General features: G+C 46.1%; 1 pseudogene; it reads left to right on the plus strand.

Moving 5' to 3' along the window:
* Nucleotides 1–19,877, plus strand: part of LOC141091591 (uncharacterized) — a 116,332-nt pseudogene extending 96,455 nt beyond the window's left edge.
* Nucleotides 19,878–23,406: the final 3,529 nt, after the last annotated feature.

The raw sequence follows: 23,406 nt of genomic DNA on the forward strand, positions 1-23,406 counted from the left end.
ACGCAGTCCTTCTCTCAAACAATTACTGGGACCGGGAGCGTGGAGAGAGGCGGGAAGGCTGCGCGGGACGCCGGAAGGTAAGAAGAATATAATTTTTTTTTTTTTACATCCTATCTTTTACTACTGATGGTGCATAGGCCGCCTCAATTGTAAAAAGTTGGTCACACTCGTCAAACACTAAGTGACGAGTGTGACCAACCTGTCAATCAGTTTTCCTAGCGATGCTACAGATCACTTGGAAAACGCTAGCATTCTGCAAGCTAATTACGCTTGCAAAATGCTAGTTTTTCCGCTGGAAAATCGCAGGAATTTAAAATGCGATTTTCCCCCGGAATTCTCGTGGTAATTTCTGCAAGAATCCGCTACGTGTGAACGTAGCCTAACAGCGCCGACCTGACACTGCCTGTAGTCACTGAGCACATTCCTGATCACAGGGCACTTTATACGGGGTTCTGACCTCCAGAGAGCAAGTTTCACTCCGGCTCTCCTTTTCACTATGGCTGTGGAGCCATCAGAGAAGGCGCATCCGTGACAGAAGAAGTGACAGTAAGACCTGTCAGAGGAGTGATCTTTGTGAAAGTTCACCATGGTAATAAGGTCCCTCTTCCTGTTGTTTAATTACTATAAAAGACCTAAGAAGTGCAGCGCAAAGCTTAACCCCTTTACCCCCAAGGGAGGTTTGCACGTTAATGACCGGGCCAGTTTTTACAATTCTGACCACTGCCCCTTTATGAGGTAATAACTCTGGAGCTTCCATGGATCCCGGTGATTCTGACCATTTTGCAATTTTCCAACTTTGCATTTTTATGCCCTTAAATCACAGAGATACGGCACACAAAAAACTTACTAAGTAATATTTCCCACATGTTTACTTTATATCAGCACAATTTGGGAACCAACATTTTTTTTGGTTAGGAAGTTATAAGGGTTAAAAGTTAAACAGCGATTTCTCATTTTTGCAACACCATTGTCACGCCGTGCTCACCTGGGGGCGGGACCTTGGTCCCGACGTCATCTCCTGAGCCGCGGTCACTCCGGGGGTCCCGCCGGTTGCGCACGCGCACCTCTCGTACCTAGGTCCATGTCTCCTCCATGTTGTGTGCGCTTGCGCGCTCCTCTCAGGATGGGCCTGGAGGTCGAACTCTCTATGGTATTGGAGGACTTGAACCAGAAGCCCTAGCGATCATGTGCTATATCAGGCTACCTCTTCCTATGGGAGGTGCCTGATTATTGTTGTGCTTCCTGTCTTGGTCTGCCGTGTCCCTGCCTGGCTGTGCGCTGTACTCGGGTCCTCTGCCTTGCACTCTATTGTGCCTCTTGGCACACGCTCTGAACCAGCACCCTGCCTGGCACTCTGTTGTGCCTCTTGGCACACTCTCTGAACCTGCACTCTGCCTTGTACCCGGTTGTGCCTCCTGGCACACGCTCTGACCCTGTACTGTCTCATGCTCAGTTGTGCTTCCTGGCACACACTCTGATCCTGTACTCTGTCTTGTACTCAGTTGTGCCTCCTGGCACACACTCTAATCCTGTGCTCTGTCTTATGCTCAGTTGTGCCTCCTGGCACACGTTCCAATCCTTTACTCTGTCTTATGCTCAGTTGTGCCCTCTGGCACACACCCAGCTCCTGTACTCTGTTACACCTCCTGGCACACCTGCTGCCTGACTCAGTGCTCTGACGTGCTCCTTTGCACGCATCCTGCTTTGCTCACACCCGGACGTACGAAGTCGCTGTACACCACGTGTACCTGTGCCCACGCTTTACACGTTCCTGCAGACACACTCGTGTCTCCTGTGAGCCGGCCGCCTGGTGCCAGCAGTCGTGGTACCTCACCCCCTGGGGCTTGCTCCTGACACTCCCTGTATAGGGGGTGGTCTTCACTAGGTCAGCTCGCCCTGGGAGGGTTGGTACCACGACCCAGAGGGTCCACTCCAGGAGTCGCCACAACCGTTTTATTTTTACGGACCACATCACATTTGAAGTCACTTTGAGGGGTCTATATGATAGAAAATACCCAAAAGTGACACCATTCTAAAAACTGCACCCCTCAAGCTACTCAAAACCAGATTCAAGAAGTTTATTAACCCTTCAGGTGCTTCACAGGAATTTTTGGAATGTAGAAAAAAAATGAACATTTAACTTTTTTATTTTGTCAAGGGTAACAGGAGAAAATGGACCCCAAAATGTCCTGTGCAATTTGTCCTGAGTACGCCAATACCCCATATGAGGGAGAAAACCACTGTTTGGGTGCACGGCAGAGTGCGGAAGGGAAGGAGCGCCGTTTGACTTTTTGAATACAAAATTTGCTGCAACAATTGGCGAGCGCCATGCTGTGTCTGGAGAGCCCCTAATGTTCCTAAACAGTGAAAATCTGCCACAAGTGACCCAATTTTGGAAACTAGACCCCCCCCCAAGGAACTTATCTAGATGTGTGGTGAGCACTTTGAAATCCCAAGTGCTTCACAAGAAGTTTATAACGTACAGCCGTAAAAATAAGATCATGTTTTCCTCACAAAAATGTTGTTTTAGCCCCAAGTTTTTATTTTTTCTAAGGGCTAATAGGAAATGACAAACTGAGGTTCTGAGAGCGCCATTACCCTACATGTAATCGGGAAATATTTTTCAGGCACATGTGCAAAGCCCCGAAGGCAGGAAGCTCCAGATTTTACTGTTATGGTTTGCAGGTGCCATGACCCATTGGGAGAGCCCCTGAGGTGCCAAAACAGCAGAGCCTCCCATATGTGACCCAATTTTACAAACTACACCTCTCAATGAATTCATCTAGGGGTGCAGTGATCATATTGACACCACGGGTGTGTCACAGAATTTTATACCATTGAGCAGTGAAGAAAAAATAACTTCATTTTTATCACGAAAATTTAGTTTTAGCCCCAGATTATACATTTTCACACGAGAATTGGGTAAAAGTGCCACCAAAATTTGTCCCACAATTTCTGCTGAGCGTGGCAATACCCCATATGTGGCTGTACAGTACTACTTAGCCATACGGAGAGACTCGGGAGGAAAGGAGCGCTATTTTATTATTTATATAGCGCCATTAATTCCATGGTGCTGTACATGAGAAGGGGGTTACATACAAAGTTATAGATATCGTTAACAGTAAACAAATTTACAATGACAAACTGGTGCAGAGGGGAGGGGACCCTGTCCTTGCGGACTTACATTCTACGGGATAGTGGTGAAGGGACAGATGGTCGGGGGTGCAGCAGCTCTGGTGGTGGTGAGGCAGCAGCTCGGGCGGTGGTGAGGCGGCAGAATGGTTATTGCAGTCTGTAAGCTTTCCTGAAAAGATGGGTTTTCAGGTTCCGTTTGAAAGATCCGAGGGTGGTGGATAATCGGACGTGTTGAAGCATGGCATTCCAGAGGATAGGGGATATTCGGGAGAAATCTTGGAGGTGGTTGGGTGAGGAACGAATAAGGCTAAGTGCACACGTACCGGAACTCTCGCGGAAATTACCGCAAGAATTCCAGTCCGCGGGAAAATCGCATTTTAAATTCCCGCGATTTTCCCGCGGAAAAACTAGCATTTTGTAAGCGTATTTAGCTTGCAGAATGCTAGCATTTTCCAAGCGATCTGTAGCATCGCTTGGAGAACTGATTGACAGGTTGGTCACACTCGTCAAACATAGTGTTTGACAAGTGTGACCAACTTTTTACTACTGAGGCTGCCTATGCTGCATCAATAGTAAAAAATAGAATGTAAAAAATAATAAAAAATGGTGTTATTCTTACCTTCCGACGTCCTGCGCAGCCGTTCCCAGTAATCCTTTGCGAAAATGCCCACGATGACGTCCGTTCTCGCGGGATCGCGATGTCTCGCGGTTATTCGCGCGAATGACCGCGAGACTTCGCGATCCCGCGAGAACGGACGCCATCGCGGGCATTTTCGCAAAGGACTACTGGGAACGAGAGCGTGAAGAGAAGCGGGAAGACTGCGCGGGACGTCGGAGGGTGAGAATAAAAATATTTTTTATTTTTAAATTCTATTTTTTACAGGGATATGGTACCCACAGCCCGGAGGACAGTCTCCTCTCCTCCGGACTGTGGGTACCATCCGCAATTGTTCTGCTTACTTTCCGCATGGTGTGCACAGCCACATGCGGGAAGTAAGCGGAACAATGCATTCCTATGGGTGTGGGATCGCCGCGATTCCGCAAATTAATGAGCATGCTGCGGTTTTTACCGCAAAGCGATTCCGCCGCGGTAAAAACCGCAGCATTAGCACAGCATTGCGGAATCCCATAGGAATGCATGGGATGCTTATTTTTCGCGTTTCCGCGGCAAAATCGCGCGGTTAAAACCGCCGCGGAAACGCGAAAAAAACACCACGTGTGAACTCAGCCTAAGTGTGGAGGAGAGAAGGAGGTCTTGGGAGGATCGAAGAGTACGTGAGGGAAGATATTGGGAGATTAGTTCAGAGATATAGGGAGGGGACAGGTTGTGGATGGCTTTGTAGGTCAGTGTTAGTAGTTTGAACTGGATTCGTTGGAGAATTGGGAGCCAGTGGAGGGATTTGCAGAGGGGAGAGACAGGGGAGTAGCGAGGAGAGAGGTGGATTAGTCGGGCAGCAGAGTTGAGGACAGACTGGAGTGGTGCTAGAGAGTTAGCAGGGAGGAGAGTTGCAGTAGTCAAGACGGGAGATGATGAGGGCATGTATAAGAGTTTTAGTAGATTGAGGGCTGAGGAAGGGACGGATTCTGGAAATATTTTTGAGTTGGAGGCGACAGGAGGTGGCAAGAGTTTGGCCGTGTGGTTTGAAGGACACGGCAGAGTCGAGAGTTACTCCGAGGCAGCGGGTTTCAGGTGCAGGAGAGAGCATGATGCCATTTACCATAATAGATAGATCGGGTAGGGAAGATAGGTGAGATGGAAGAAAGATAATGAGTTCAGTTTTGTCTACGTTGAGTTTTAGGAAGCGAGAGGTGACATATGGGCCAGAGAGGTAGATCTGAGTGTCATCTGCATACAGGTGGTACTGGAAGCCATGGGACTTTGAGTTGTCCTAGAACAAGAGTATAGATGGAAAAAAGTAGGGGCCCAAGGACAGAGCCTTGGGGACTCCAACAGAGAGGGGGCGGGATGAGGAGGTAGTGTGGGAGACGCTGAATGTGCGGTCAGAAAGGTATGAGGAAATCCAGGACAGGGCAAGGTCTTTGATGCCAAAGGAAGAAAGAATCTGTAGCAGGAGGCAGTGGTCAACTATGTCGAAGGCAGAGGACAGGTCGAGAAGGAGGAGGATGGAGAACTGTCTGTTAGCTTTGGCTGAGTAAGTCATTAGTAATTTTGGTCAGGGCAGTTGGAGTGGAGTGGTGGGGGCGGAAGCCAGATTGGAGGATGTCAAGGAGGGAGTTAGATGAGAGGTGGGAGGAAAGTTGAGCATGGACATGCTGTTCAAGGAGTTTGGAAGCAAACGGGAACAGTGATATGGGGCGATAGCTGGGCAGAGCAGTTGGGTCAAGGTTTGATTTTTTTTTTGAGGATGGTGGCATGTTTGAAGGCAGAGGGGAAGGCACCAGAAGATACTTGCCTCTTGGAGCACAGATTTTCCTCGAAGAGTTTGCGAACTCCATATAAAGAGCCCCTAATTGCTAGCAGAGAAGAATCCCCCTCAAGTGACCCCATTTTGGAAATTATACCCCTTTGGAAATTTATCTATTGGTTTAGTGCTGATTTTGACTTATGGGTATTTTCCAGAAATAAGCAGCAATGAATGTTGCCGACTCAAAATTGCTAACTGCCGTTATAATGACCAGTGTACGCTGTAGTGACCAGTACGTTTTGCCCAGCCCGCGCGTCTGGAGACGTGCGTTAGTTAGGCGGCTCTCGTCGTTTCAGAAATGCCAGACGTGTGGACACTATATGTGGTTTAAATACACTGTGGGGCTCAGAAGAGGGCCTTTGGATTTGGGAGTGGAGAATTTGCTGAATTTCTTTTGGCGGGTGAGGAGCCATTTTGCTTTTCCAGAGCCTTTGTGTTACCAGTAACGTGGAAGCCCCCTATGTTTCTGTTGACAGATCACAGACCTGAGTGAGGGCTTGCGTTTTTTGTGGATTGAGTTGAAGCTTTTATTGGGAACATTTTACGTTATGTTTATGATCATTGGTATCCGGCGCTCTACCCTGAGCACTTAATTTGGGGTTTCCATCTAAATCTGAGTGACATGACAGATTATTATTATTATTTATTGATATAGCGCATTTATTCCATGGCGCTTTACATGTAAGGAGGGGTATACATAAAAACAAGTACAATAATCTTAAACAATACAAGTCATAACTGGTACAGGAGGAGAGAGGACCCTGCCCGCGAAGGCTCACAATCTACAAGGGATGGGTGAAAATACAGTAGGCGAGGGTGGAGTTGGTCATGCAGCGGTTTGGTCGATCGGTGGTTACTGCAAGTTATAGGCTTGTCGGAAGAGGTGGGTCTTCAGGTTCTTTTTGAAGGTTTCGATGGTAGGTGAGAGTCTGATATGTTGTGTTAGAGAGTTCCAGAGTAGGGGTGATGCGCGAGAGAAATCTTGTATGCGATTGTGGGAAGAGGAGATAAGAGAGTAGAGAAGGAGATCTTGTGAGGATCGGAGGTTGCGTGCAGGAAAGTACCAGGCGACGAGGTCACAGATGTATGGAGGAGACAGGTTGTGGATGGCTTTGTATATCATGGTTAGGGTTTTGTACTGGAGTCTCTGGGCAATGGGGAGCCAGTGAAGGGATTGACAGAGGGGAGAAGCTGGGGAATAGCGGGGGGACAGGTGTATTAGTCGGGCAGCGGAGTTTAGAATAGATTGGAGGGGGGCAAGAGTGTTCGAGGGGAGGCCACTGAGCAGGAGGTTGCAGTAGTCAAGGCGAGAGATAATGAGGGCATGGACTAGGGTTTTTGCAGATTCTTGGTTGAGGAATGAACGGATTCGTGAAATATTTTTGAGTTGAAGTCGGCAGGAAGTGGAAAGGGCTTGGATAGGTGGTTTGAAGGAGAGATCAGAGTCAAGGATTACCCCGAGGCAGCGAGCTTGTGGGACTGGGGAGAGTGGACAGCCATTTACTGTAATGGATAGGTTCGTTGGGGGGGTCACGTGAGATGGGGGAAAGATGATGAATTCTGTTTCGTCCATGTTAAGTTTCAGAAATCTGGTAGAGAAGAAGGATGAAATAGTGGACAGACATTGAGGGATTCTGGTTAGCAGGGAGGTGATATCTGGTCCAGAGATGTAGATCTGTGTGTCATCAGCATAGAGATGATACTGAAAGCCATGAGATTCTATAAGCTTCCCAGGCCAAAGGTGTAAATGGAGAAGAGCAGGGGTCCTAGGACTGAACCTTGTGGGACTCCGACAGATAGGGGGCGAGGTGAGGAGGTGGTGTGTGAGTGGGAGACGCTGAATGTCCGGTCTGTTAGGTATGATGAGATCCAGGACAAGGCCAAGTCTGTGATGCCAAGGGATGAGAGGGTCTGTAGTAATAGGGAATTGTCCACTGTGTCAAAGGCAGCCGACAGGTCCAGGAGGAGGAGGACAGAGTAGTGTCGCTTGCTCTTGGCGGTTAAGAGGTCATTGGTGACCTTAGTAAGGGCAGTTTCAGTGGAGTGGTGTGACCGGAAGCCAGATTGTAAGCGGTCGAAGAGGGAGCAAGAAGAGAGATGGGAAGACAGTTCAAGGTAGACGTGTTGTTCCAGTAGCTTGGAGGCATAGGGGAGAAGTGATATAGGGTGATAGCTAGATACAGAGGATGGGTCAAGAGAGGGCTTTTTGAGGATAGGTGTGATTGAGGCATGTTTAAAGCTTGAGGGGAAAACACCAGTTGTTAGTAATAGGTTGAAGAGATGGGTTAGGGTTGGGATGAAGACTGTGGTGAGGTTTGGAATGAAGTGGGAAGGGATCGGGTCAAGTGCACAAGTGGTGAGATGTGATCTTGAGAGTAGAGTGGAGAGTCGATCTTCTGTAATGGTGGAGAAGTTGGTTTTGGAGGTGGAGGGCTGGGAAGTCGGGAGGAGGGGCTCTGGGGGTTGTTGACCAAAACTGTCTCTGATGTTATCAATCTTCTGCTTGAAAAATGAGGCAAAGTCTTCAGCTGAGATGAGTGGGGAGGGAGGAGGTGCTGGGGGACGGAGGAGAGAATTGAAGGTGTTGAATAACTGTTTAGGGTTGTGAGACAGGGCGGATATGAGCGATGAGAAGTAGGTTTGTTTAGCTGTGGCGAGTGTGGTCTTGAAAGTAGTGAGAGACTGTTTGAATGCGATGAAGTGCTCGTTGGAGTGGGATCCTTTCCATCTGTGCTCAGCAGCCCTGGAAGCTCGCCTCAGTTCTTTGGTCAGGCTGGTGTGCCAGGGCTGTCTGTTGATTTTGCGAGCTTTGGTATGTGTAAGTGGGGCAGCAGATTCCAAAGCTACAGCTATTGTGGTGTTATATAGAGCAGCAGCGTCATCTGCATTGTGTAAGGAACTTATATCTATGAGAGGGAGGAGGGATTCAGAGAATGAGTGTAGGTCAAGGTGTTTAAGATTTCTGCGAGGGTGTGAAAGTTTGTGGGGTGCGGATTGTAGACATGGAGTGGAGAGGGAAGAGAATGTGAGAAGGTTGTGGTCAGAGAGGAAGAGGTGCGTTAGAGAGGTTAGATAGGGAGCAGAGACGGGTGAAGATGAGGTCCAGTGTGTGGCCATCTTTGTGGGTGGCTGTAGAAGACCATTGAGTGAGGCCGAAGGAGGAAGTGAGAGATAGAAGTTTAGTGGAAGCTTAGAGGGAAGTGACAGATGAAACTCCTGAGGGATCCATTCACTATAATGAGGCAGCAGGGTTACTCTGGACTCCATCTGGCCTCTGTTCAGCATTGTCCTTCTTTTCAGAAGTGCACAAAGCTGTGGCTGACCGCACTTTTATGCAATCCTAAAAAGACGGACACCACCAGATCATAGGTCACACAACGTCCACAGTGTCTCCATCTGCCTCATTATAGGGAATCTTTCGCCAGAGGTTCCGTCTGTATCACGTATTTCAGAGATTTACACGGAAACTCCTGTGTATAATATAATAATATAATCTTTATTTTTATATAGCGCTAACATATTCCGCAGCGCTTCACAGTTTGCACACATTACCATCACTGTCCCAGATGGGGCTCACAGTCTAAATTCCCTATTAGTATGTCTTTAGAATGTGGGAGGAAACCGGAGTACCCGGAGGAAACCCACGCAAACACGGGGAGAACATACAAACTCCTTGCAGATGTTGTCCTTGGTGGGATTCAAACCCAGGACCCCAGTGCTGCAAGGCTGCAGCGCTAACCACCGTGCCGCCCCAGTGCTCAGCGCAGAGCGCAGGATAAATGTGCGCCTTACTGCGATCTTCGGGAGGCAGAGTGAAAAAATCAACAGCATGTGAAGAATTTTATTTATGTTTTACGCTATACCTCATGCAGTATTAGTGATTAGGCGACTTGAAGGACAATCATTTTCTTCCTGGCTGATCTCTTCTATAGTATGCCGATGAAGCAGCATCTGCATTCCATAGAAGTTGTCATCGCTACCGGAATACTTGCTGATCACGCACTGCGCATTATCAGCAAGTTTGCTAGATCTGGTGACACGCTGCGGGGTCTCCGATCCAAAGGCAGAGGGGCTGTCAACCTTCTGCCGACACACAGAATGCTGTGATTATGTTTGAACGCAGCGTTTCAGGGTTTAAAGTGCCGGGAGAAGTCTGTGACCGCTCCTGGCACCTAGTGCTGGATGTCAGCTGTCAGAATCAGCTGACACCTGGCGGCGATCGGCCGCGCACTCCCTGTGTTCACGGGCGATCGTGATAACTTAATAATCTGTCCCTGGTCAAATAGGCCCAGGTCCCATGGATGAAATATTACGCCCGATCTCAGAAAGGGGTTAAAAATGAGGCGTGTGCTCTTTACATGGATTCGTTACCCAGCTCATGGCAGAATCAACTGTCCAGCATGTGTCCATAAATGCCAGCCAACAAATTGTGCCATGAAGCCTCATAAATAGTTTTAGTGTAAATATATAAATTGAGAACAAATATTAAACAATGCAGAGTAACAATAGGATGTGTCCGGAAAACTACTAGTGAAGAATTCCTGAATTTGGCCATGGATTTAAAATCTGTTATTAGAGCAGAAGGTAAATTTCTTTATGACCCAAATCCATAAAGAAAGTGATAGAGAAAGAGGGGAAAAAAGAAAACCAGGATGGTATCATCTGATTTGGATGCATCAGTGAAGTCAGAAGGTGAATGAGGGTCTGATTTTTTTTCATCTGATGGTGGTACAGGGGGTAGTCCGGGCTTCCCAGCAGAAGACACAGACCGTGGACATAGCTGTAAGGGCTGCCATGGGAATCATAGATGCTAAAAACCTCAAATCAGTACAGGATATTGTGTTCAGGGGGTTAGAGCAGAAGAAGAGGCAAACATTCCCATAAGTGGGGGGAAAAAATATGTAAGTGAGCATTTAAAAAGAAATGGACCAAACGGAAATTAAAGGTTCGCTACCCTCATCTTCAAAGAGAAGGTGCCTCTCTGAAGAGGAAGAAACAGCCCCGTGGGATGAAGTTCCAAAGATAGATCATCCAGAAAATCTGTTACCCTTTGAAGACGTGGGTGTCCTGAAAGATTCTTTAGATAGGAAGTCTGATGGATACCTAAGGCATACCGGGGAATGCTCAGCGTGAACCCTGACACGGCAATCTGGATGGCAACTAAGAGATAATGCTCCGAGATAAATAAAAGATCCTGACCAATGTACCATTGCTGCAGGGAACAGCAGCCTTTCTTGCAGTTTCCTCAGCAGACTGTGTGAGGTTGTCAGCCAGTTCAGCGGGCCTCGCTAACGCCGCTTGTAGGGCGCTATGACTCCAATGTTGGTAGGGGGATGTCCAGTCTAAAACGAAGTTCTGTTCCATCCTGTGTGCTGGAGAGTATTTGTTTGGTCAGGTTCTCGGTGACATCTTGGCAAAGCTGGTTATTAGGATTTTCCAATGTTTCCTTCCCGGAGTATGAAAGGTCCTTTCGGAGGATGAGGTACAGCTGGAAAACACCTCCCCAGGGTCAAGAAAAATGGGAAGAGAAAAGGGAGAAAAAAACAGAGATTTCATGTTTGGGGGGATCCCTCCTCAGGGGGAAGAAGACTTTACCTCTTCCTGCCTACCTGGGCAAGAATTTCATCTGATGGCTGAATTCTAGGTATACTGCAGAAAGGTTGGAATTTTGGGCTGTTCCTCCGTGAACATTCGCAGTAACATCCCCCTGGAAATCGTGGGGGAACGGTTAGCCCCAGAAACGGAAGTCTTGGATTTAGTTCATAAACAGGTTCTCTTAGAAGAACCAGTGGAGAAGGAAAGGAGGGGATTCCATTCCCCAGCTTTTCTTCCATATGTTACCTTCACGATCATCATTAATTTGAAGTCTGAACAAATTCCTGATATAGCGACCTTTCAAAGTGGAGTCAATAATATTGGCTATAAAACTTCTGTTTCCCCAGACCGTTTCATGAGTGTGCTGGTTATGACAGGTGCGTACTACCTTGTTCTGATCCATGCAAGAGACCAGCAATTCCTTAGGGTCGCCCTCTTCATAAACAGATCAGGCATTTTCAGTTCAGGGCTTTACCCTTTGGTCTGTCCATGGCCGCAAGAGATTCCACGAAAATTATAGTAGAAATGGCAGCATATCTTTAGAAGTAGGATACTGTAATAATTCCATCCCTGGGCGACTTCCTGATGTCAGCAGATCGGTAGAACCTTCCAGCTAGCAAGGGTCAGAGCCATCCTGGAGAAATTGAGTTGGCTCCTAAACCTGAAAAAATCCAAGATAATTCCATCAAAAGTTCAGTCTAAGCTAAACGTAGACCATCTGTCAGTAGGGGTTCAATAGGTATTTCATATTACGGATGTCATAACTACAGATGCAGACACAAGTGGATGGGGGAGCGCGTCAGAGAGACTGTGTAGTCCAGGGTGTTTGGTCACAACATGAGGAATTGTCCAATATGAAAGAACTTCTGTCAGTGAAATATGCGGTGAAGAAATTTCTCTCCTTGCTCCGAAACGGTCCTATTCGTATCCTGTCGGACAATTCAACAACTGTCGCTTTCATCAACCATCGTGGGCGAACAAGATCTTGCTCCCTGATGGCTGCAATGGAGGACGTTTTCCATATAGCAGAAAAGCATCTCTTGTCATTAACAGAGTTGCACATAAAATGTAAAGAAAACGACAAGGAAGACTTCCTAAGCCTAAATCAACGAAGACAGGCAATGGACCCTTAAATCAACAGTCTTTCAGCCAAGGCCTGTTGGGCCAATAGTAGGCCTGTTGGGCCATCCAAGTATAGACTTGTTTGCAAACAGGCGGAACAGGAAGGTAAATAAATTCTACTCTCTTTAAATCTCATTCAGCAGATGCCTTCCAGAGTGCAGGGAACGTCAATCTAGCCTGTGCCGCCTTCCTCCAGTAATGCAGATCTCAGCCTTGGGTGCGTTATATAACTGTGACCTGGCTGGCAAAAGATGGATAACTAGGTTTATCAAGGCATGTGGCCAATCCCTAGTTCGAAGATTCCCCATTGGGATCTGAACGTCATGCTGGAGGCGTTAACCCCCCCCCCCCCTTGAGCCGTTTGAGGTTTAATCTGTTTAAAATCTTACATTAAAGCCGATAATTCTGCTAGCGCTGACTTCAGCCCGCAGAGTCAGTGATATCCAGGCATTATCAGTTAATCCCCCCTTTTACACAGGTTTTGGAAAAGAGGGTTATTCTAAGACCAGATCTGACCTACAGTTCAAAAGTAGCCATGAAATGTCATAGTCCTTGTTATTAATCCTAAGAACCCAAAAGAGGAAAGATTCCACACACTGGCTTTATTAAATTACATGTCCATAATGGAACAGTAGAGGAAGAGCCGGTCATTGTTTCCTTCCAGAGTTCTAAGAAAGGCCTTTTAAAGTCTTGAGGTGTACCCTTGCTAGATGGATTATGGAAGCCATTGGGTTAGCCGCCTCCACTAGTGGTGTATCATTCCCAGAGAGCATTAAAGCTCAGTCTACTTGAGATGTTGTGACTTCTTGGGCAGAGAAGGCGGCGGTGTCTATCAACCTGATATGTAAGGCGGGACTCTCCTCCAGCCTTCTATAAGCACTGTAGGCTTGATCTGATCTCATCTGCGGATTTATCCTTTGGGAGACTTACAAGTGGTGGTCCCTCCCTAGGGTAGATTTGGTTTCTCTGTAAATCTCCTGTGTGGTGTTGTCATGGGGGAAATGAAAAGGCCAAATTTACTAACCTGTAATGGGATTTTCTAGAGCCCATGATAGCACCCTTATCCAGGACATGGGCTACAAGTGTCACATTCCTTGTGTCAAGCCACTCGTGACCAATAGACAACGCCAGAGGCGTCTTACCTGGGCCAAGGAGAAGAACTGGACTGTTATCAGTGGCCCAAGGTGTTATTTTCAGATGAAAGTAAATTTTACATTTCATTTGGAAATCGCGGTCCCAGAGTCTGGAGGAAGAGTGGAGAGGCCACAATCCAAGCTGCTGGAGGTCTGGTGTGAAGTGTCCACAATTAGTGATGGTTTGGGGAGCCATGTCATCTGCTGGTGTAGGTCCACTGTGTTTTATCAAGACCAAAGTCAGCGCAGCCGTCTACCAGGAAATGTTAGACCACTTTTTATTGCAAAAGGAGCCCCGACCAAGTACTGAGGGCATTTACTGAACATATGTTTCAGGAGGACAACATTCTGGATTTTACAATCGCTTTTCCAGCTGGTGTTATAAAGTACTCTAATTTACTGAGATAATGACTTTTGGGTTTTCATTGTCTGTAAGCCATAATCATCAACATTAAAGCTGTGTGCACATGTTGCCTTTTTTTTTGCGTTTTCGCGACGTTTTTCTGCTGCGGAATCACCGCAAAAATGCATTCCATGCAATCCTATGGGATTCCGCAATGCTGTGCTAATGCTGCGGATTTTTCCGCTACGGAATCGCATAGTGAAAAAATCCGCAGCATTCCCATTCTTTTTGCGGAATCGCGGCGATTCCGCACCCATAGGAATGCATTGATCCGCTTGCTTTCCGCACGTGGCTGTGCCCACCATGCGCAAAGTAAGCGGCTCATGTGTAGATGGTTCCCAGGGGGTGAGAAGAGGAGACTGTCCTCCAGGCCCTGGGTACCATAATCCTGTAAAAAATAGAATAAAAATAAAAAATAGTGATCTACTTACCCTCCGGCGGCCCCAGAAGTCCTTCTGCCTCTCACCACGCTCCCGGCATCTTCCGGTCCCAGTAACGCTTTGCGCGAATGACCGCTGATGACGTCGCTCTCTCGCGAGCGTGACGTTATCTCAAGTCCTTCGCGCAAAGCATTACTGGGACCGGAAGATGCCGGGAGCTCCGCAGAGCAAATCGGGGGCCCTCAGAAGGTGAGAATAACAATATTTTTTATTTTAACATCCTATTTCCAAGCTATGCTAATTGCTTGGCATGCACAAGCATTCCGCAAGCGAAAAACGCTTGCCAAAATGCTTGTTTTCCGCAGGAAAAACGCATGCAAATTTGCATGCGTTTTACCCGCGGCGGGAGTGTGGAAATGATGCGGGCATTTCTGCAACATGGGTACATCGCCTAACAGAAATAAACCCGTGAAATAGATCACTCTGTGGGTAATGACTATAGAATAGAGGAGAGTCAATTTTTGTATTGAAGAACTGAAATAAACTTTTTGATGATATTCTATCATCAAAGCGCTTGTATAACTGTCTGGAGGGCCTCTCATGCTCTGTAGCCCAACGGATGCGGGGGAGAGGTTCAGCAGGTTCCAGTCCTTGATGGGTGGATCCCTCTCATGCGGTGCTGTCATGGGTTCTGGAAAATCCCATTACCGGTAAGTAATGTCATTTTTCTATATTGTTTGAAAATGAGGGTTTTTGTTTTTTTGCAGGATGAGTTGTACTTTTAATAGGATAGTATGCATTTTACCTTGTGATGTACTTGACATCCAAGTATGGAGAAATTGCAAAAAAAAAAAAAAAAAACAATTTTGCAATTGCTTTTGGGATTTCGACTTTACAAAGTTCATTATATTGTAAATATGGCCGGGCATATTGATTTTTTTTTTTTTTTTGGATTCTCCAGGTCAGTATGACTACAATGATACCAAGCATGTGTACGCTTCTTTTTTTTTTTTTTTTTTTTTTTTTTTTTTAATAGTGAAGAAAAATTTCTATGGAAAAAAAGACTTTGCTTTCCGAAACCCATTACTTTTTTGGCTCAGTTGATGGGGTCATGTAGTCAAGTGGTTTATTTTTGTTTTTTGTCTTTTTCAATAAGTTCCTTGAGTGGGGTCTAGTTACCAAAATGGTGTCACTTGTGGGGTGTTTCCTCTGTTTAGGCACATTACGGACTCTCCAGATGTGACATGGGGTCCGCTCTTGACTCCAGACAATTTTGCATTGAAAAACTCAAATGGTGCTCCTTCCCCCCCTGAACTCTGCCGTGCGCCCAAACTGTGGTTTTCACCCACATATGGGGTATTGGCGTATTTTACACAACACATTTTGGGGTCCATTTTTTTTTGTCATATTGACCCATCAAAGTGACTTCAAATGTGAAAAAAATGGTTTGTAAATTTTATTTGTAAAAATGAGAAATCTCCTTAAACCCTTATAACTTCCTAACAAAAAAAATGGTCTCAATGAAATGTTATTTATTAGCAAATTTGTGTGATATAACTCTGATTTAAGGGCATAAAAATTAAGTTTGAAAATTACAAAAAGTTTTCCAAATTTCCAAAGTTTTTTTTTTTTTTTTCCAAATAAATGCAAGTCATATCAAAGAAGTTTTACTGCTATCATGAAGTACAATGTCACAAAAAAAATTCTCCGAATCACCAGGATCCGTTGAAGCTCCACAGTTATGGCCTCAAAAAGGAACAGTCGTCAGACTTGTAAAATTTGGCCTGGTCATGAAGGTGCAATGAGATTCAGGGATAAGGGGGTTAAAGGGAATCTGTTAGCAGCTTATTTTCTATGTAATTTGACGGCACTGTGAGGTAGGGACAAAGATCCCAATTCAAGTGATGTATCTCTTACCATATTTTGCGGACTATAAGACGCACCCAATATTTTAGTAAGGAAAATAAGAAAAAAAATGTTTTTGATAAATTAGTGGTGCGTCTTATAGTTAAATATTACGGTAGTTTACTGGGGGCAGGCAGTTGTAGTAGAGCGGGGTCACGAGGCAGGGTCGCTGCTGCAGGAAGCTGGCGGTATCAGGAGTGGGGCGATGCTGCAAGGAGTGGGGCGATGCTGCAAGGAGTGGGGCGATGCTGCAAGGAGTGGGGCGATGCTGCAAGGAGTGGGGCGATGCTGCAAGGAGTGGGGCGATGCTGCAAGGAGTGGGGCGATGCTGCAAGGAGTGGGGCGATGCTGCAAGGAGTGGGGCGATGCTGCAAGGAGTGGGGCGATGCTGCAAGGAGTGGGGCGATGCTGCAAGGAGTGGGGCGATGCTGCAAGGAGTGGGGTGATGCTGCGGGCTGGGAGGAGTGGGGCGATGCTGGCAGGTGTGGGGCGATGCTGCGGGCTGGCAGGAGTGGGGCGATGCTGCAAGGAGTGGGGCGATGCTGCGGGCTGGCAGGTGTGGGGCGATGCTGCGGGCTGGCAGGAGTGGGTATTCGGCGGTGCAAGGCTTCGTAAGGCTTTCACAAAATGTCTGTGCAGTCCCCACACCTTGACATTCTTTCACTGCAGTGGACTTCAGGAAAATGGCAGCCAGAGATGGCGCATGCACAGATTGAGATCTCTGGAGCGGAGAAATTCGGTAGTTTACTGGGTGCAGCAGTTATGGGGGAGTCGATTTTCTCTGCTGCAGAGCTCCGTATAACACCACAGCTGCCTGTGATAGAGCAGCTGATCAGCGCTGGGTTGTGGCTGGACTACCTTGCACGTGCCAAGTTGTCCTGTGATGATGATCTCATGTTGATAAAACAGTGTTTATTGAAGCAGCAAAACACAGCCTAGTCAGTGACACATCACTGGAATCAGGCTCTCTGTTCCTACATTATTCTGCTCTCAGGATGGCAAAAACCTGCTGACAGATTCCCATCAAGGATTGTTTTTTCCTTAAATGAAAAACCCTATTTTTAACAGGAAAGTGAAACCGAGTTGGTATTAAAGGGTCCCCTGTGTTGGTGGAGGACAATCTTTATTGCCAGTTAAGGTTGTAATTTTGACATTTTTAATACTTTGCTAATGTCCTGGTTTATGGAATAAAAGAATGAATTTGGGCCATTACATTCTGCCATTAATCTAAATGCTAGAACCACACTTTAACTTTTTCATGCAGCTGTTTTTAGCCAAAGCCACTAGTTGATCAGGCAAGAAGAGGTCCTTTTTTTTTTTTTCCCCCCATTTTTGTTTTCTGATTTGTGTTTCCAGACTATTTAATGGCTTGATCTCGTGCCATGGCGAATTGATGGATAAACGATGTTAGCTAGGTCCACCAGGGTCTTCTCATCCATTATTTTGATAGTATTGCTGGTCTTCCTCTTCGCCTTGTTCCTTCTACTCTTATGACCATGATGTCCTTCTCCAGTGATTGTTCTTTTCGTATGATGTGTCCCAAGTCGTAGCTTGGTGATCCTTGCTTCCTGTCTCATGACTTGCTTCATTTGTTCCAAAATTGATTTGTTGATAGTATTGATGACATCCCTCTCCAGCGCCACGTTTTAATGGCGTCGATTCTTCTTCCAGCCTAATATAAATGGTGTAAATTTATTTTATTTAATTTTACTCCTAACAGAAAATCCCTGCAAGGACTCTGATAAAAACTTGATGGTAGCGCTAAACTACACAGTAGAAGATCTCATCCAGCACTACTCGGGAGAAAACGTCATTACCGTTAATGTACAACCAGGACCTGACAGTACACATCCATCATGTCAGCCTCATAATAATGAAGAACCTTCCTCTGATCAATCCCAGATTGCTACAAGTACAAGACAGAAAGGGGATAAGAAGTTTCACTGCAATGACTGTGGAAAACAGTTTACAAAAAGTTCAAGTCTTTGTATGCACAGAAAAATTCACATGAAGCAGAAGCCAAACCCGGAGCATGGAAAATGTTTTACAGATAAATCAAATCGAGGTCAAAATGAGAGAATTCGCGTACTGGAAAAGCCGTATCCATGTTTATTATGTGGGAAATATTTTACAACAAAACCTATTCTTGTTAACCATCAGAAAATTCACACAGGAGAGAAGCCGTTTACCTGCTCAGATTGTGGGAAACGGTTTAGAAATAAATCGCATCTTGTTAGACACGAGCGGACCCACACGGGAGAGAAGCCGTATTCATGTTCACTTTGTGGGAAATGCTTTACAGGTAAACCAAATCTTGTTATACACGAAAGAATTCACACAGGAGAAAAGCCGTATTCATGTTCACTGTGTGGGAAGTACTTTAGAGAGAAATCAAGTCTCTTTATACATAAGAGAAGTCACACAGGAGAGAAACCGTATTCATGTTCCCTCTGTGGGAAGAGCTTCCCAAAAAAATCATATCTGGTTAAACATGAGAGAATTCACACAGGGGAGAAGCCCCACTCATGTTCAGAATGTGGGAAATGTTTTACAAATAAGTCAGATCTTGTTAAACATGAGAGAATCCATACGGGAGAGAAGCCGTATTCATGTTCAGAATGTGGGAAATGCTTCACAGAAAAATCCAGTCTGGTTAAACATGAGAAAATTCACACAGGAGTGAAGCCGTATTCCTGTTCAGTGTGCGGTAAGTTCTTTACCGATAAATCAAATTATGTTAAGCATATGAGAAGTCACACAGGAGAGAAGCCGTACTCATGTTCACTTTGTGGGAAATGCTTTACGGATAAATCAAGTCTTGTGAAACATGACAGAAGTCATGCAGAAGAGAAGCTTTTTTGATGATTTCTATATGGAAAATGTTTTTTTATAAGGAAATCAAATTTTAAAATTTCTCGAAGGATTCACATAAAAAAGAAACCATGTTTCTTGTATCTAATGTGGGAAATGCCAGCGAGCAAAACACATTAAGTGACCAAGAACAATTCTGCCATTTCAGTCTTTATTTCCCTGTTGCATTCCCCCTGTGTGATAAATATTAAGATATCTGTATTCGCTCAATTACACAGCGGTGATACTAAATGTCGGGGGCAGGGGAGGTTTGGGTTTTGTAACTTCCAGACTTTGCACAAAATATAATAGCAAAGAGGACGATTTTCATGTTTTATTTTATATTTTTTTTTTTACAAATATATTAAATATTTACACTTTTTTTTACTAGAGGACTTGAACCTGCGATCACTTGGTCGCCAATACATTATTGCGGTCTTTCATTAAAGTGACCAATCCCGCGCCCCTGTCCAGATGCTTAAATACCGTTGTCACGATTGACTGTGGCATCTGAGACGTGATATTTCTGCGCCTTCTCCATAGGTGTGTACATGTATGGCGGGTGTTACCTTCAACTTTTAGAAGGTATTTTTTTTTTTAGGTCTTTCACCATCTCGTTGGCGTCCGCAGGATCTAGACACGGTAGTGACACTTCTACAAAAGCAAGAAAACCAAATGTCTGAGGTTTAAATAGGGCGCGATCCTCCTGTTTTCCCTCTGCAAGTATTCACATGTTGGAGGAATAGGTAGAAGGAAACCCTAAAATGTCGGGATTTTATTTTAGTTTTTATGTGAAGATAAACGTTCTTCTGCGGATGGTAACAAAGCGATCCGCTAGTGTTCCGTTACTGGAAGCGCCACACAGCGATTGTCCCACAGCCGAGCAGTTTGTGTTTCTTGTTTTTAATGAATAAAGTGCTTTTCTGCCTCTCGTTGTATGAACCCTTTTTGTTAGTTTCCATTATAGTTTTTTTTTTTGTGGTTTTTCAGTGTTACCAGATGGACAGCACCCTCGTATAGAATGGCACCAACTTACCTACCTGTCCCTCGCCCCATTACCTCCGTGCCAAAAGTGTGATCACCTCTCTAGGCCTCCTGCAGGTGAGGGCCACGCCAGCTCTCTAGGCCTCCTGCAGGTGAGGGCCACGCCAGCTCTCTAGGCCTCCTGCAGGTGAGGGCCACGCCTGCTCTCTAGGCCTCCTGCAGGTGAGGGCCACGCCTGCTCTCTAGGCCTCCTGCAGGTGAGGGCCACGCCTGCTCTCTAGGCCTCCTGCAGGTGAGGGCCACGCCTGCTCTCTAGGCCTCCTGCAGGTGAGGGCCACGCCTGCTCTCTAGGCCTCCTGCAGGTGAGGGCCACGCCTGCTCTCTAGGCCTCCTGCAGGTGAGGGCCACGCCAGCTCTCTAGGCCTCCTGCAGGTGAGGGCCACGCCAGCTCTCTAGGCCTCCTGCAGGTGAGGGCCACGCCAGCCCGACTAAATGTCGTGAGATTTCTACAGAGACAGTTTGTGGTTTTATTAAAGCTACGGCTACACGCGTCATGGGGGGTTGAGATCGTAGTGTTGCATGGCGACAGTGCAACTAATTCCTACGTTTTTTCATTGCGGCCTACATACAGTTGCAAATGTTTCCTAACGAGTTGGATTTTTTGTCACAGGTCGCAATCGTATGCAACTTGTTTGCCATAGACTGCAATGCTAGTCATATAAAATCCACCCTAACTTAGCAGTGTGACTGCCGGTCGTACGGTTTGTTGTCTCATTTATTCTTGGAGTCGCTCTAACTAGGTGAGATGAATGCAGTACAGTTTTCACACTAGAGCTGACAGTAGATCTACAGGGTTCCAAATTCTGACTAAGGCTAAACGGCGATGGGTCGAGCAGCAAAAAACATGAGCACGATTTGCTGTCTTGTGACTACCTTACAGGTGTGATTTGACCAAACTGCAGAGAAGTTGCACACGAGTTAAGTTGCATGTGACCTGCATCAGGGTCTATGGCAGGTGAGACCCATGAGCGACCAAAAATCCAACTCGTTTGGAAACATTTGCAATTCTGTTATAGTCACAAGTTTCCACGCCACTGTAGAAAATAATTACATGGTATGCCGCAATGTGACACTGCATTTTCAGTGCCTCAAGAGATTGCGCTCTGTCACCCCATTACTTCCCAGGCTACACAGCGACATGTGTTTAACACCTTAAAGGGGGTCGTCCACTACTAGGACAACCCCTTCTTTAAATGTTTGGCCCTGGTAAAATAAAAAAAAAGCCTATACTCCCCTCCCGTGCTGACACCGTTCCAGTAGTGTCGGCACTCGTGTTCCCAGGGCTTCCACGCGGTTGTTTGACACGTGCCCAATCGGTGCTGACGTCGCTGTCCCCACCTTCATACAAATTGAATATAAAGATATCCGCTGCAGTCCTGACTTCAAAACATCCGAACGCTGGGACAGTAATGCCAGCACTGATTGGGCACCACGTGTCATTCAACCACATGGGGGCTCTGGGAACACGAATGCTGACACTGCTGGAATGGCGCTGGCACAGGAGGCGAGTATAGGATTTTTTTTTTATTTTATCGGGGTCAAACATTTAGATCAAGAAGGGTTTGTCCTAATAGTGGACAACCCATTTAATTACTACCCATACACCCATTTACAGTAGTCATTAGTTTGTCTTCTTCTGCAGAGCACTTCAGAATAGGGTTGTACCTGCAAGGAGCACCGAAATCTCTGTGCCCCCACTCTTAATTTGTAGAAGGGGTATGGAGGAAGGCTGATAGGTGTGTAACTATGTAAGTTATATGCTTTAGAAAGGTTTATTCTACAGTTATGATGTGGTCTACACTAGGCATGCCCAACCTTTTGACCTTTTTTCTTTCATAATAAAAAAATATATTAAACTTCCTTTTAAAAGGGGGTGTGTAAGTTTTGAAGTTCTCTAAGATAGGAATTAAAAAGGTCACTGGAGCCTAACCATTGGGTGCACACTGATCCCAAGAAGGAGGGCTCTGAAGATGTGCAAATGATCGACCATCACTCCATTCATTTGGGGATCTTTAGAGCCCCGATTCTCTGCATCATTGGGGACCTTAGTGCTAATACCCCCAGCATTTGTTATACCCCGTCATAACTTTGAAACTTGAGATAACCCCTTTAAACAGGGTGTCCAGGATTTATTTTTGATTTTAGGATAAACTGGAGACATAGAAAATAATTCAACATTATGAGGTATTGGTAGAATGCTCTAAGCCTTCCAGTTTAGACATCACGTAGGAGACGCGGAGGCTGCGGTGTAGACATCACGTAGGAGACGCGGAGGCTGCGGTGTAGACATCACGTAGGAGAAGCGGATCCTGTGTCGCTCCCTAAAGGTCCGAAGTAAAGCGCGGTGCGTGCCAGGGAGCGGTCTGCGGGCCATTACATTACACCCACCTGATAGCAAAAAATTTTTATCCGATTAGGGGGCGACACTGGGGGATGATTGGGGCTAATTATTAGGAGCACACAACAGCTTACCGATCACTGACAGGACAGCACCAGGATGTGATTAGGGGGTGACACTAAGGGGTGATCAGGGCTAATTTTCCGGGAGCACAGTGTCAGGATTTGAACCCAGCAGCCCTTGTGCACCAGGCGGCAGCTCATCCCTCTGAGCTATTCAACTCGCTGTACAGTTCCCTGTTAAATCAGATACTAGTACCTGTTTTGTTCCTGATGTCTCCACTCCAAGTTCCTGATTGGCTCACCCTGTTATTTCCTAAATGAGCACGCTACTTAAACCTGGCACTGCACTTCATTGCGAGATTATTGAGCTCCCAGCCTTTAGTCTAGCGTCTTCACACCTGCTGCTTATCCTACTGCTGCTGCGTGTACCGATCCCTGGCTATATCCTGACTATGCTACTTGCTTATCCTCTCAACCAGGGGTCTCAAACTGCATTCCTTGAGGGCCGCAAACCATGCGTGTTTTTGAGATTTCCGTAGCATTGCACAAGGTGCTGGAATCATCTGTGCAGGTGATTAAATTATCACCTGTGCAATACAAGGAAATCCTGAAAGCATGACCTGTTTGCGGCCCTTGAAGAATGCAGTTTGAGACCTCTGCAGTCTCAACTATACTGCTGCTCTGTGTACCGACCTCTAGCTGTGTACTGAGGAAGCTACCGTCCAGTGCTAACCCTAGTGGTTGCAATATCAATACTCCAACTCATTTCAGTCCTTAACAGAATAATCTTGCACACAAAATGGAGTCTGTTGCAGCCACCATGAGGCAACAAGTTGCAGAACTTCAGAATTTTGGTGCCACATACCAAGAAAAATTTTCTAAGTTGCAAACACAGGTGTTGGGTCATTAAAAGAAAATTATTGAGTTACAGAGCAACTTCTGGATTTGTGCAACTCGGGCTCAGAATCAAACTCACACATGTCACGGCTTGCAAACTTCAATGGGGATCATTT

The sequence above is a fragment of the Dendrobates tinctorius genome, unplaced genomic scaffold (assembly GCF_039654945.1).
Source record: "Dendrobates tinctorius isolate UK_male_01 unplaced genomic scaffold, ASM3965494v1 ptg000055l, whole genome shotgun sequence".
Lineage (NCBI taxonomy): Eukaryota > Metazoa > Chordata > Amphibia > Anura > Dendrobatidae > Dendrobates > Dendrobates tinctorius.